The sequence below is a fragment of the Cyprinus carpio genome, chromosome B21, assembly GCF_018340385.1.
Source record: "Cyprinus carpio isolate SPL01 chromosome B21, ASM1834038v1, whole genome shotgun sequence".
In the NCBI taxonomy this organism is placed as follows: domain Eukaryota; kingdom Metazoa; phylum Chordata; class Actinopteri; order Cypriniformes; family Cyprinidae; genus Cyprinus; species Cyprinus carpio.
In genome coordinates this window covers 4,439,398-4,450,779 of record NC_056617.1, presented here as the reverse complement: position 1 = coordinate 4,450,779, position 11,382 = coordinate 4,439,398, and the positions used below count along the sequence as shown (strand labels likewise).

Below are 11,382 nucleotides of genomic sequence, written 5' to 3'. Positions count from 1 at the left end.
TAAAAAAATAAAAAAATAAAAAAACAAAAAAAAAATAAAAATATAAAAAATAACAAAAAAAAAAAAAAAATAAAAAAAAAAAAAATTACAAACAAAAAAATATAAATAAAACAAAAGAAAAAACAAAAATATAAAAAAAATAAATAAAAAAAAAACAAAAAAAATAAAAATAAAAAAAAATAAAAAAAAAAAAATATAAAAAAATAAAAAAAATACAAAAAGAAAAAAAATATGAAAAAAAATAAAAAAATATAAAAAAAAAAAAAGAAAAAAAGAAAAAAATAATTATAAAAAAAAAAAAAAAATATAAAAAAAAAAAAAAATATAAATAAAAAAATAGAAAAAAAAAAAAAATAAAAATAAAATAAATAAACAAAAAATAAATAAAATAAAAGAAACAACATAAAAAAAAAAAAAAAGATAATAAATATAAAAATAAAGTAAAAAATAAAAAAAAAATAAACAAATATAAAAAAAAAATAAAACAAAAAAAAATACAAAAATATAAAAAAATAAACATAAAAAAAATAAAAAATAGAAAAAAAATAAAAAAATAAATATATAAAAAAATATGTAAAAAAAAAAAAAAATAAAAAAAAGTGAAAAAATATAAAAAATAAAAAAAAAAAAGAAAAAAAAAAGAGAAAAAAAAATTATAAAAAAAAAGAATATTTGAAGAAAAAATATAAAAAAAAACATAAAAAATAAAAGAAAAAAAAAATATAAGATAAAAAAATTAAAAAGTAAAAATAAAAATAAAAAAAACAATATTAAATTAAATTAAATGTAAGAAAAAAAAATTAAAATAAATGTAATACAAAAAATTCATATTATATATATATAATAGATATATACTTATATATATATATATTTATATATGAGATCTAATAATATATACGTAGTATATAAATATGATACATATATATATAAAACTAAATAATAAATAATAAATATACGTATAAAAATAAATACAAATATATAAATAAAATATATATATAAAAATGACGTGATAAATATAAAAATTAAATATATAGAAATATAATATATAAAAATATAAAAAACACGTATGAAATATATGCTATATAAATATAAATATATAAAAAAACGTAGAATATATAAATATAGGAAATATACATAGTATAAATAATAAAATAGAATCATAAATATACGTCCATATATATATTATATATATATATATATATATAAAATAGTTTATTTAACTATTATATACACACACACACACAATATATTCCTAAAAAAAATAACAATATAACAATATAGTAATAATCATACAAATAATATTTAAGTATTTATTGAATGGTTTTATGCTGACAGAAAACTTAAAATCTGACTTTTTTATACATACTATAATTTTTACATACAATCACATACACAATAATCAAAACTACAAAACATCTAAATGCATTTTGATATGAAATTCATGTGAACTTTGGAATAAATGTTCTTAATTGCCACTATGAAAACAAGTCATAATTGTTCTAAAATAAAAAAATAAAAAATAATAATAATAAGATTTTGGGGAGAAATATAACAGTACAACTCAAACTGCAACCACACAATCTGTTACCTGCTGAAAATCTGACCTGACAGTGTGTATATGTGCACACACACACTAACACACACTGAATGATTTGTTTATTATGGTTTATGACAGGGAAAATCATGAGACCCGGGCAGAGGAATGTCGTGAAGCTAAAGCAAATACAAGCAGTGAAGGCGTGTAAGTGACTGACGCACGAGCTCCCAGCAGCCCTTGCACCATGTTTACCTATTCAGAGGTGGGACAAATGACCGATACTGGCATTTCCACTGATAACGGAGATTTTTCTCCCGCCAATACCATGCGTGACACAGAAGTAATCAGTCAAAGAGGAAACAAGGTGTCAGTCTGACAGCTGCAGACTCCCACAAACACTTCCTGGGGTCAAAGGTCACGTGCAGTCTGACGCCTGAAGTGGAAAGTGGTTTATTAGGTCCTCAGGACGGTCAATGAACCATATTCTTGAGCTCAACTCAATAATGACATCATTATTAAGTTTAGTATTATTATAGATACTACGCACTACACTAAATGCACAACCACAAGCAGGAAAACGGTCACACGGAGCAAAGTGAAAAACTGAAGCGTAGCCACATCATTGTGTAAGTTGGATTTCAGCAGAGCTTTTAATAAGACCTACTGATCTTTAAATCCTTCTCATATGCTCTAATTCCTCAAATGTTGCGGCTTCTGTGGGAACGCCAATTTGTTTCGGTTTAATCTGGTTTACTTGCCACTTTTTTTTGGTGTTTACAATTAACTTTATGATCCAAGAAAACAAGTGACTGTAAAAGTTAGTTCCTAGATACACAGTCCAGGAATCTCAATGACATTCATATTTAGATTTTAGCATTTAGCAGAAGACCAAATCACTACCCAGAGAGAAAAGGATATACAACTTCACCCAGTGATCTAAAGTCAAAAGAATTGTTCTGTTGAATTGATTTTTTTAAATGAATCAGTTGAACTGGTTCATATATGATTATTTTTAAATCAATGTTCTTAATGAATATATATATATATATATATATATGTGTGTGTGTGTGTATGTGTGTGTGTGTGTGTGTGTGTGTGTGTGTGTGTGTGTGTGTGTCATAAGTAGCACAGGTATATTTGTAGCAATAGCCAACAATACATTGTATGGGTCAAAAATATCAATTTTACTTTTATGCCAAAAATCATAGGATAGTAAGTAAAGATCATGTTCCATGAAGATATCATGTAAATGTCCTACTGTACATATAGCAAAACTTAGTCTAATTTTTGATAAGGAATATGCATTGCTAAGAACTTCATTTGGACAAATTTACAGGCATTTTTCTCAATATTTAGATTTTTTTGCACCCTCAGATTCCAGATTTTCAAATAGTTGTATCTCGGCCAAATATTGTCCTATTGTCCTAACAAACCCTACATCAATGGAAAGCTTATTTATTCATCTTTCATATGATGTATAAATCTCAATTTTAAAAAAATTTACCCTTATGACTGGTTTTGTGGTCCATGGTCACATATATAATAATTAATAAATTGATCTTTATATAAATATAATTATAAAAATTATAAAAAAAATTTTGTATATATATATATATATATATATATATTATATATATATATTTATTTATTTATTTTATATAATTTATCAGCCTTATCATTCATATATAAACCCATCATGTGACACTGAAGACACTGAAGTTTTACATCACAGGAATGAATTAAATTATAAAATATATTCAAATAGAAACCAGCTATTTTAAATTGCAATAATATTTTGTAAAATAAATATCAAATAAATGCACTCTTTAAAAACAAAAAATACTTAAAAAAAAACAACAAAAAATTACCAGAACAGCATATAAAATACACTAAAAAAACAATTACTTAAAAAAAAATATATCTTATTTTCGGTTCTATAGGAGAAATGAGTGTACAGTGAGTGTGCATAAGTGACAAGATTTTCATTTTGGGTGCAGAATTAAACATGAACACACTTGAGGAATAACCCTATACCATTGACTGGCTGTGTAATGTCTTAGAGGTTAGGTTAGTTTACTTTAGCCGGGTGTTACGCTAGAGTTTAGTGCAACATCTGTTTGAGGCATTTGGAGGAGCAGATGTTGTAATAGTCAGGCCGAATAGTGTAGATTTCTTTAAATCCTGAGCAGCTCAAACCAGTTAATCATTTCTTCTGACAGCGCAGACGTCATAAAAGACAGACGAGGAGAGAAAGTCCAAAACACACCTGAGACTCTCAATACAGTCAATACCACCATCCTAAATTAAACAAGAGAGTCATTGATGGGACTGATTGTTATGTTTGTTCTAATGAGCAACAGTCTTAGAAGATAATACTTCTATTCAGCAAGGATGTTTTAAAATAATCAAAAGTGACTGTAAAGACATTTTTAATTATTTCTATTTTAAATAAATGCTGTTCTTGTTTTGTTTTTTAAGGAGTTGACTGTTTATTACATGTTTATAAAAAAAAAATTAAGCAGCAAATCAGCATTAGAATGATTTCTGAAGGATCATGTGACACTGAAGACTGGAGTAATGATGCTGAAAATTCAGATTTGATCACAGAAATAAATTCTATTTTAAAATATATTCAAATAGAAAACAGCTATTTTAAATTTTCAAAAATAATTTACAATTAAACAAATTACAGCCTTAAATACAACATAGATAATCATAATATAACAAACATTAACAAAAACATACAAAATCAAACACAAAAGAAAAAAAAACAAACACCAAAACTTATTAAAATCATAAACAATCAAAACAAAAATCAAGCCCAAAAAAAACACTATCCGGATCACTGTTAAATAACACGGTTGATTTGTCCCTATAGTGAGACTAGACCAGAACTAACCACCATAAACCAGCATAGACTAACACAGAACTTCACTTCGTTACAGCAGTTCCTGAAATAACACTAGCAACTGAAATCCGGATCATTTTCTCCATTTTCTCCATCATCTACACCTATTTTCCTCATTCCATGTCTATCGTCCTCATCTCGCCTGTGCACTTCCTGTCAGTCCTATAGCCATTCTTTTCGTTTCATACAAGGCTTCCTTTGTTTCCTATAGAACTTTTGCTCTCTGCTGTCTCTACCTCTAATTATTCTGCTTGCTAGTGTTTTGTTCTTTCTCTTTCTATTCCTCTTTTCAGTCTACCTCTCCTGCTTCAGCAAAGCTGCGTGCTGAGGATCAGGACGCAGGGATCACTGGGAATAAATCTGCTTTCTTTAACCACTTACACAACACTGCAGTCCAATCTACAACAAACGATTACAAGGCTGCTTAATTAAACAAATTAACAGTGTTCTATAGTAAGAAACTAGAAAAGCTGTCTATCTAACACCCAGCTTCACAACATGAAGATAGTTCATAATGTTAGAAGGGGGTCTCTAGATTGATTGATACTGCATTTAAAACACATTTGCTTTTAGAAATACATTTTAGTTTATATATAAAAGTAAATGTGTTTACATCAATATATATATAAATATATAGTAGATTCTTTTGTAGATTGTAGATTTTTTTATCATTATAAAGAATTTTTCTGTTATATAAACATATTTCTTTAAAAAATGACATTTAAAAATAAAATTAGTTTTTTATTATTTTAAAGATTTTTTTATTATAATTATTATATTTATTTTAAATGACATTTAGAATTTTTATTTTTATCATTATAAAGACATTTCTATATGTTGCATATACACACATTTCTTTAAAATTACGTGCATAAAATAAATACAAAAATAAAATAAAACAAAATTTACATTTATTTAAAAAAATTCTATATGGTACTTTAACATATATTTATTTCAAATGTAGAAAAAATAGATTTTAGTTTAAATCATTTTAAATTATTAATAATTTATTTTAAATTATTTTAAATATACTTTCTATAGATTTCACATATAAAACAGATTTTTTTTAAATAATAAAAAAACTAATTTAAATAAATAAAAAAAAATTATTAAAATTAAAAGAATTCTTAAAAAATATGTAAAAAAAATATATGGTTCTTTAACATATTTCTTTCAAATGTAGAATATTTCTTTAAATCATTTTAAATTATTAATTTATTTTAAATGATTTTAAATATACTTTCTATAGATTTCACATATAAAACAGATTTTTTTTAAATAATAAAAAAAACTAATTTAAATAAATAAAAAAAATTATTAAAATTAAAAGAATTCTTAAAAAATATGTAAAAAAAATATATGGTTCTTTAACATATTTCTTTCAAATGTAGAATATTTCTTTAAATCATTTTAAATTATTAATTTATTTTAAATCATTTTAAATATACTTTCTATAGGTTTCACATATAAAACAGATTTTTTTTTTGAATAAGTTATATTTAAAAAAAAAAAGTTATATAATCTGATACATGATTTGATTGTTTCTACAGTGCAAAATAACATTAAACAGATGTTTAAATCTCTTTCTGTCACACAAGTTAGTGGCACATATAGTTAATTTAGAAACTAGGTCAACTCTTGTTTACCATAATGAAATGTATGTTAATGTTATGAATGATTACACAGCTTTACTGAAGATTATACAGCCATTATGCTGAGAATTTCAAGCATTTAGGGTCACAAAAGAGTCACAGTGCTTCATATTAGAGACAAATGAAACAGTTAATGCTTTGGTCATCTTGCACAGATACTCTAGATGGATTCCACACACTTCAGCACTGGTCACTTCATAGGCACCCATCAGTGAATATTTGTGTGGTGAGCATAAACACACAGCGGTCAAACACTTCCAAACACCAAAACACACGTCTGCTAGAGACAGCTGGACGAGCTCAGACTGATGAAGCAGAGGAACACAGCACGATTTCAAGATGATAACTAATCCCGAATATCAAACTGAGACATTAAGGGGTTAAACAAAATAACAAGTCATTGATTTAAAGTCAACATGAAATTGCAATCGCAACCCACTGTACTACCATAATGCCCTATTTATGAGTGAAACAGAATATTTAATGAGAAAAAATGAGCATGATTTGATCAGGAAATAATTGGATGGTCAAAAAGAGTCAAGTTCAGCCTCCAGAGCAAATCTATGTATTTAAATCGGTCTATTGTTTTCTTATTATTGCCATAACATGTAATTAAATTAATAAAATAATTCATTAAATTAATGTTGACCACGTAAAACTATTAAAAAGTTTTTTTGTTAATTGAAATAAAAGTTAAATATATAAAAATAATAAAATATAAAAAAATTATGTTTACACACACACACACACATATAATATATATATATATATATATATATATATATGCACACACATTTATATATGCACACACATTAGAGGTGAGAAATTTTAACTTAAATTTAAATAAATTTAAATATAACCTTGGCAACTACCTGAAAATTGTTATTTATTATTAAAGTACTAAAATTAAAGCTAAAAAAAAAAATGAAAAAATAAAAATTATAATAAAATATAATGAAAATGTTTACAGAAGGAAAAAAATTACAAATCACAAAATAACCAAAGCTTACCCTATAATTAAAATAAAAATTGAAAATATAAAAATAAAAGCTAATGATTCATTAAAAACTATAACAGTTTACAAATAATATTAAAATAACAATAAGTGACAGCATTAACTGGTGGCTAGATAAAGGCTGCATTACTTACAATATCAGCTTAAAACAATCATTAAATAGCTCTTTTGCTATTGGTTAACATAATTTCCCCCACCTACTTGGCCTAGATGACATCATCTGAAAAAGAAACCCATTTCAAAGCAAATTGTTACATTATTAAACTGATTTTTCCCTATAAATGCCCTGATGAATCACGCACAGTAAGTTCAGGAACATGTTTAAGAAAGTAAAAGAGTCTGTTTTGAATTCACGTTGACTTTAAATCATGAATTTATCACCATAGACATGTGAAAGCAGCTGGCCTGTGTCAAAACCGCTAGAACTTCAAGTTCACATACAGTAGATCCAGTCTGATACATCTTTCTATTTCAGAACTCGGCATATCGCTATAGTATCCCAGCAGGCTCAGGGTCACTCCTGTCCGTTATTCACAGATGACCTCAGTCTCAAGGAGAATAAGAGAGATATCAGAGTCATGAGAGCAGAGTTTACAGAGGACATGCCACTGTGACTCTGCATTTTCCACTTAGCTTCCTATGAAAGCTCCTTTCACAATACCTGCGCAGGTGACACTCGACAGCAGGAAGCCGTGTGCTGTCTGTGCTTCAGGCAGTCAGTGGAAGAGGAAAGGGCAGTCACATACTGTAGCTCAACAGGTGAGAGTCATCGATTATGCTACGCTCTCGTACACACAGACAGTTAAGCCTGTGCCAATGAGGAAATATTATACATTTTTCTTAAGAAATCCCGTCTATTTTAGTTCTTCCAGGTTACAGATTCAAAACTGCACTAATCTTAAGTACCATAGATTTTTAACAGTGTTGTTTTATTTAACTTAATCTAGTACATTTTTGGTAATTAAAATAAAAATCTTGGATGAAAAACTTTAAATAGAAAAAAAATTTAATATCACCTACATGTTGTCATTATAAACTAAATTAAAAATAGTAAAAATAATAAAATAAAATAAAATATAAAATTAAAAATTAAAACCAACCTTCAGTGGAATTTTAAATGTCAGCCTAGAAACAAACTGAAACAAATATGTTTAAGTACTAAAAGTTGAATAATAAGAATAACATTAGTTGAATAAGTTTAAGTTCTAAAATCACAACAACAAAAAAAGATGAATAAAAATAAAAAAAGAAATAAAAAAACTAATATATGACAAAACCACATAAAATACTACAAATAAAATAATAAAAATGAAATAAAAGTTAATTTAAAATAATAATAAATAGTATATTGATATTATATATAATATAATAGTATATTTAATCTTAAAATAACATTGCTGTTTAGACATGGTTATACCATGATATTCTTGATAAAGTAATTTTTTGAACATGTATCATGATAATACCATGATTTTAGAAATATATACCATGGTATTCTTTGAGTACCATATCAATACCCTAGTGTGTGTGTGTGTGTGTGTGTGTATATATATATATATATATATATATATATATCTATATAAATATATTAAAGTATATATATATCTATATGTATCATTCACTCACATCTGAAGAAACCCAATCCCCAAAAAAAACCTTATCCCTTCATTCATCTATATATCATCACAGAGACCCATTGGTCAAAAAAAATCTGATCCCTGCAGGCAGCTGTTTTTTTTTTTTTTTTTATAGAGCAGCACAAGCTGCACTGAACTAAAAAGAGGTTGAATCCCCTGCATTATATCAGCCACTGGTTTCTGGAATGCTAAGCAACACACACATTGCTTCTGGACGCTAAGGAGCTAATTGGTTTTGACAGGAGCTTCTTGGAAAAAGATTACATTGACCGCTCAAGCCACGGCTTCAGGGAACCTGTAAAGAGGGCGACTTAAAGCAGCATGGCTTGGCAGTAACATTAGAATGAATAGAGTGAACTACATCATACATCACGTGTCAGCGGTGGAAACCCCTACCCTCGGCCTCTGGAGACCCCATGAGATATTTCATTCACTTAAAACAAAGACAGTTCTTGGGTTTCAGTGAAAGAACCCTCTACTTGTTATAAACTTTTAAAAATAAAGGTTCTTTTTTGGAATCTTTGCTTCCACGAAGAACCTTCAACATCCATGGAATCTTTCATTCCCGCGAAAGGTTCTTTAGATTATTAAATGTTCTCAGTAAAAAGAAAACTGGTTCAAGAACTGTTCACCAAAAAGTTTGAGGAACCCAAAATGGTTCTTCCGTGGCATCAATGTGAAAACTCCCTTTTTGGGCCATTATTTATAAGGAAAAAAAAAGTCAATAATAATGACCCAAACAGGTTCTCTGATGAAATTAAACAGTTTTGGTTATTGTTGTTGATCAAGAACCGTTTTTGGCTCTTTAAGGTATGTTTTCTGGATTCTGAACCACCAAGTTCAGATGTTTAAAAGAAATATAGAATAAAATGTTCCGAGTGGTTCTCACTTATCTAGAGTCCTTCAGTTGGTTCTCCAGATCAGCATGATTTCTGGGCTCTAACTTTTTTTAAAAAAAAAAACAAGTTTTTCTAAAGAATAAAACGTGATTGTGGAACCTGAACAGGTTCTCTGACGGAATGAAACAGTTTTGGTTCTTGTTGCTGATCAAGAACAGTTTTTGGTTCAACAATTTTTTTTTTTTTTTTTTAAGTGCCAAGTTCAAAGATTAGTTTCCAAAGAATTGCAAAATAAAAAGTATTGGCATCAACCACTAACACCAATAAAGAACTTTTTTTTTTTTTTTTTTTAAGAGTTTTCATCTGTGATTCTTGTTCAAGAAACTATTATAAATGTTAAACATTTAGGATGTCCATGAGCTGTCAAACGTATGCAAATGTCCAGTTTAATGTCTTAAATAGATAACAACCTCCGTCCCTGAAACGTGAAGCCCTAACCGCACAGACTCGGAGCAGATCTGTTGCTCTGTCCTGAAGGATACTGTTACACCTTTACTTTTTGGTAAAGAAGCAGGACAGATCCAGGGTGGGAGGGCTGTTCTCAATCCACTCATGGAAACACAACCGATCTCGACTGGGAAGATTGCATGCAGATAAAAGTACTCACTTGTTTTTGTCGCTCATGTTGACCGTGCCGCGCGCGCGTCTTCTTCTACCAGACACGCTCTTACTTCTCCTTACGCTGAATTAAAGTGCGTCCAGGCTTCAGAAAGACTTTCAAAACACGCGCAAGTGCGAATTCGCTCCAAGTTCAGCGTAAAGGCAGGAGCACACAGAGACTCACTTCTGTTTGTCTGGAGCCAGAGATAATTCGCTGCTGCTTCTATTATCTACAGTGCATTCAGTCACTCCAGCAGTCATAACGCAACAGGCTCACGAACTCTCTCCGTCCCTTCGGAAAACGCTCCACGTTGCGCGTAAACCTGCTCGCGTCGCGCCGCGCTCGTCTAGAGTCTTGTTCCATATTTAAAGATCTCGCCCTCCTCCAGCGTGACGCAGCAGTGGGAGGATGAGACACGAGAGGTCAGCATGTGAGATGCAACAGTGAATACCTGCATGAACACATCTGAAAAACACTCAGGTTCACAGTTAGGAAAGCGGTCTGCAATATGTACAGCATATGCATTGAATTAAAGACGCGTAAGTGAAGCATAAAAGTTGTAACATGACTTTAACAAGCAATATATACGTTTAAATATGCATATAATAAATATATAATATGTATGCACAGATGAGGTGAAGCATAAAATTTTCTGAAGTTATTTTATCCTGCGTGACATGGCTTTAGCAAACAATATATATGTATATATATATATATATATATATATATATATATATGTATATATTATATATATATATATATATATATATATATATATATATATATATATATATATATATATTATATACACACACACACACACATATACATTAAATACAATGGTCAAGCATTATATATAAATATATATATATATATATATATATATATATATACACACACATATATTGTTCATGTTAGTTCACAGTGCATTAACTAATGTTAACAAGCACAGTTTGCTGAAATTAAGATTAATAAATGCTGTAGAAGTATTGTTCAATCTTAGTTCATGTTAACTAATGAACCTTATCATAAAGTGTTACCATTAGTCAAAATAATACATATTATAACTGTTAACAAACTGGGTTTTAATGTTGGAAATATACAGATAATCTTTAATGCACAGTAATATGATT

General features: G+C 28.0%; 1 pseudogene; it reads right to left on the bottom strand.

Annotated features, from left to right (window-relative positions):
• Nucleotides 1-10,818, bottom strand: part of LOC109061499 — a 49,614-nt pseudogene extending 38,796 nt beyond the window's left edge.
• Nucleotides 10,819-11,382: the final 564 nt, after the last annotated feature.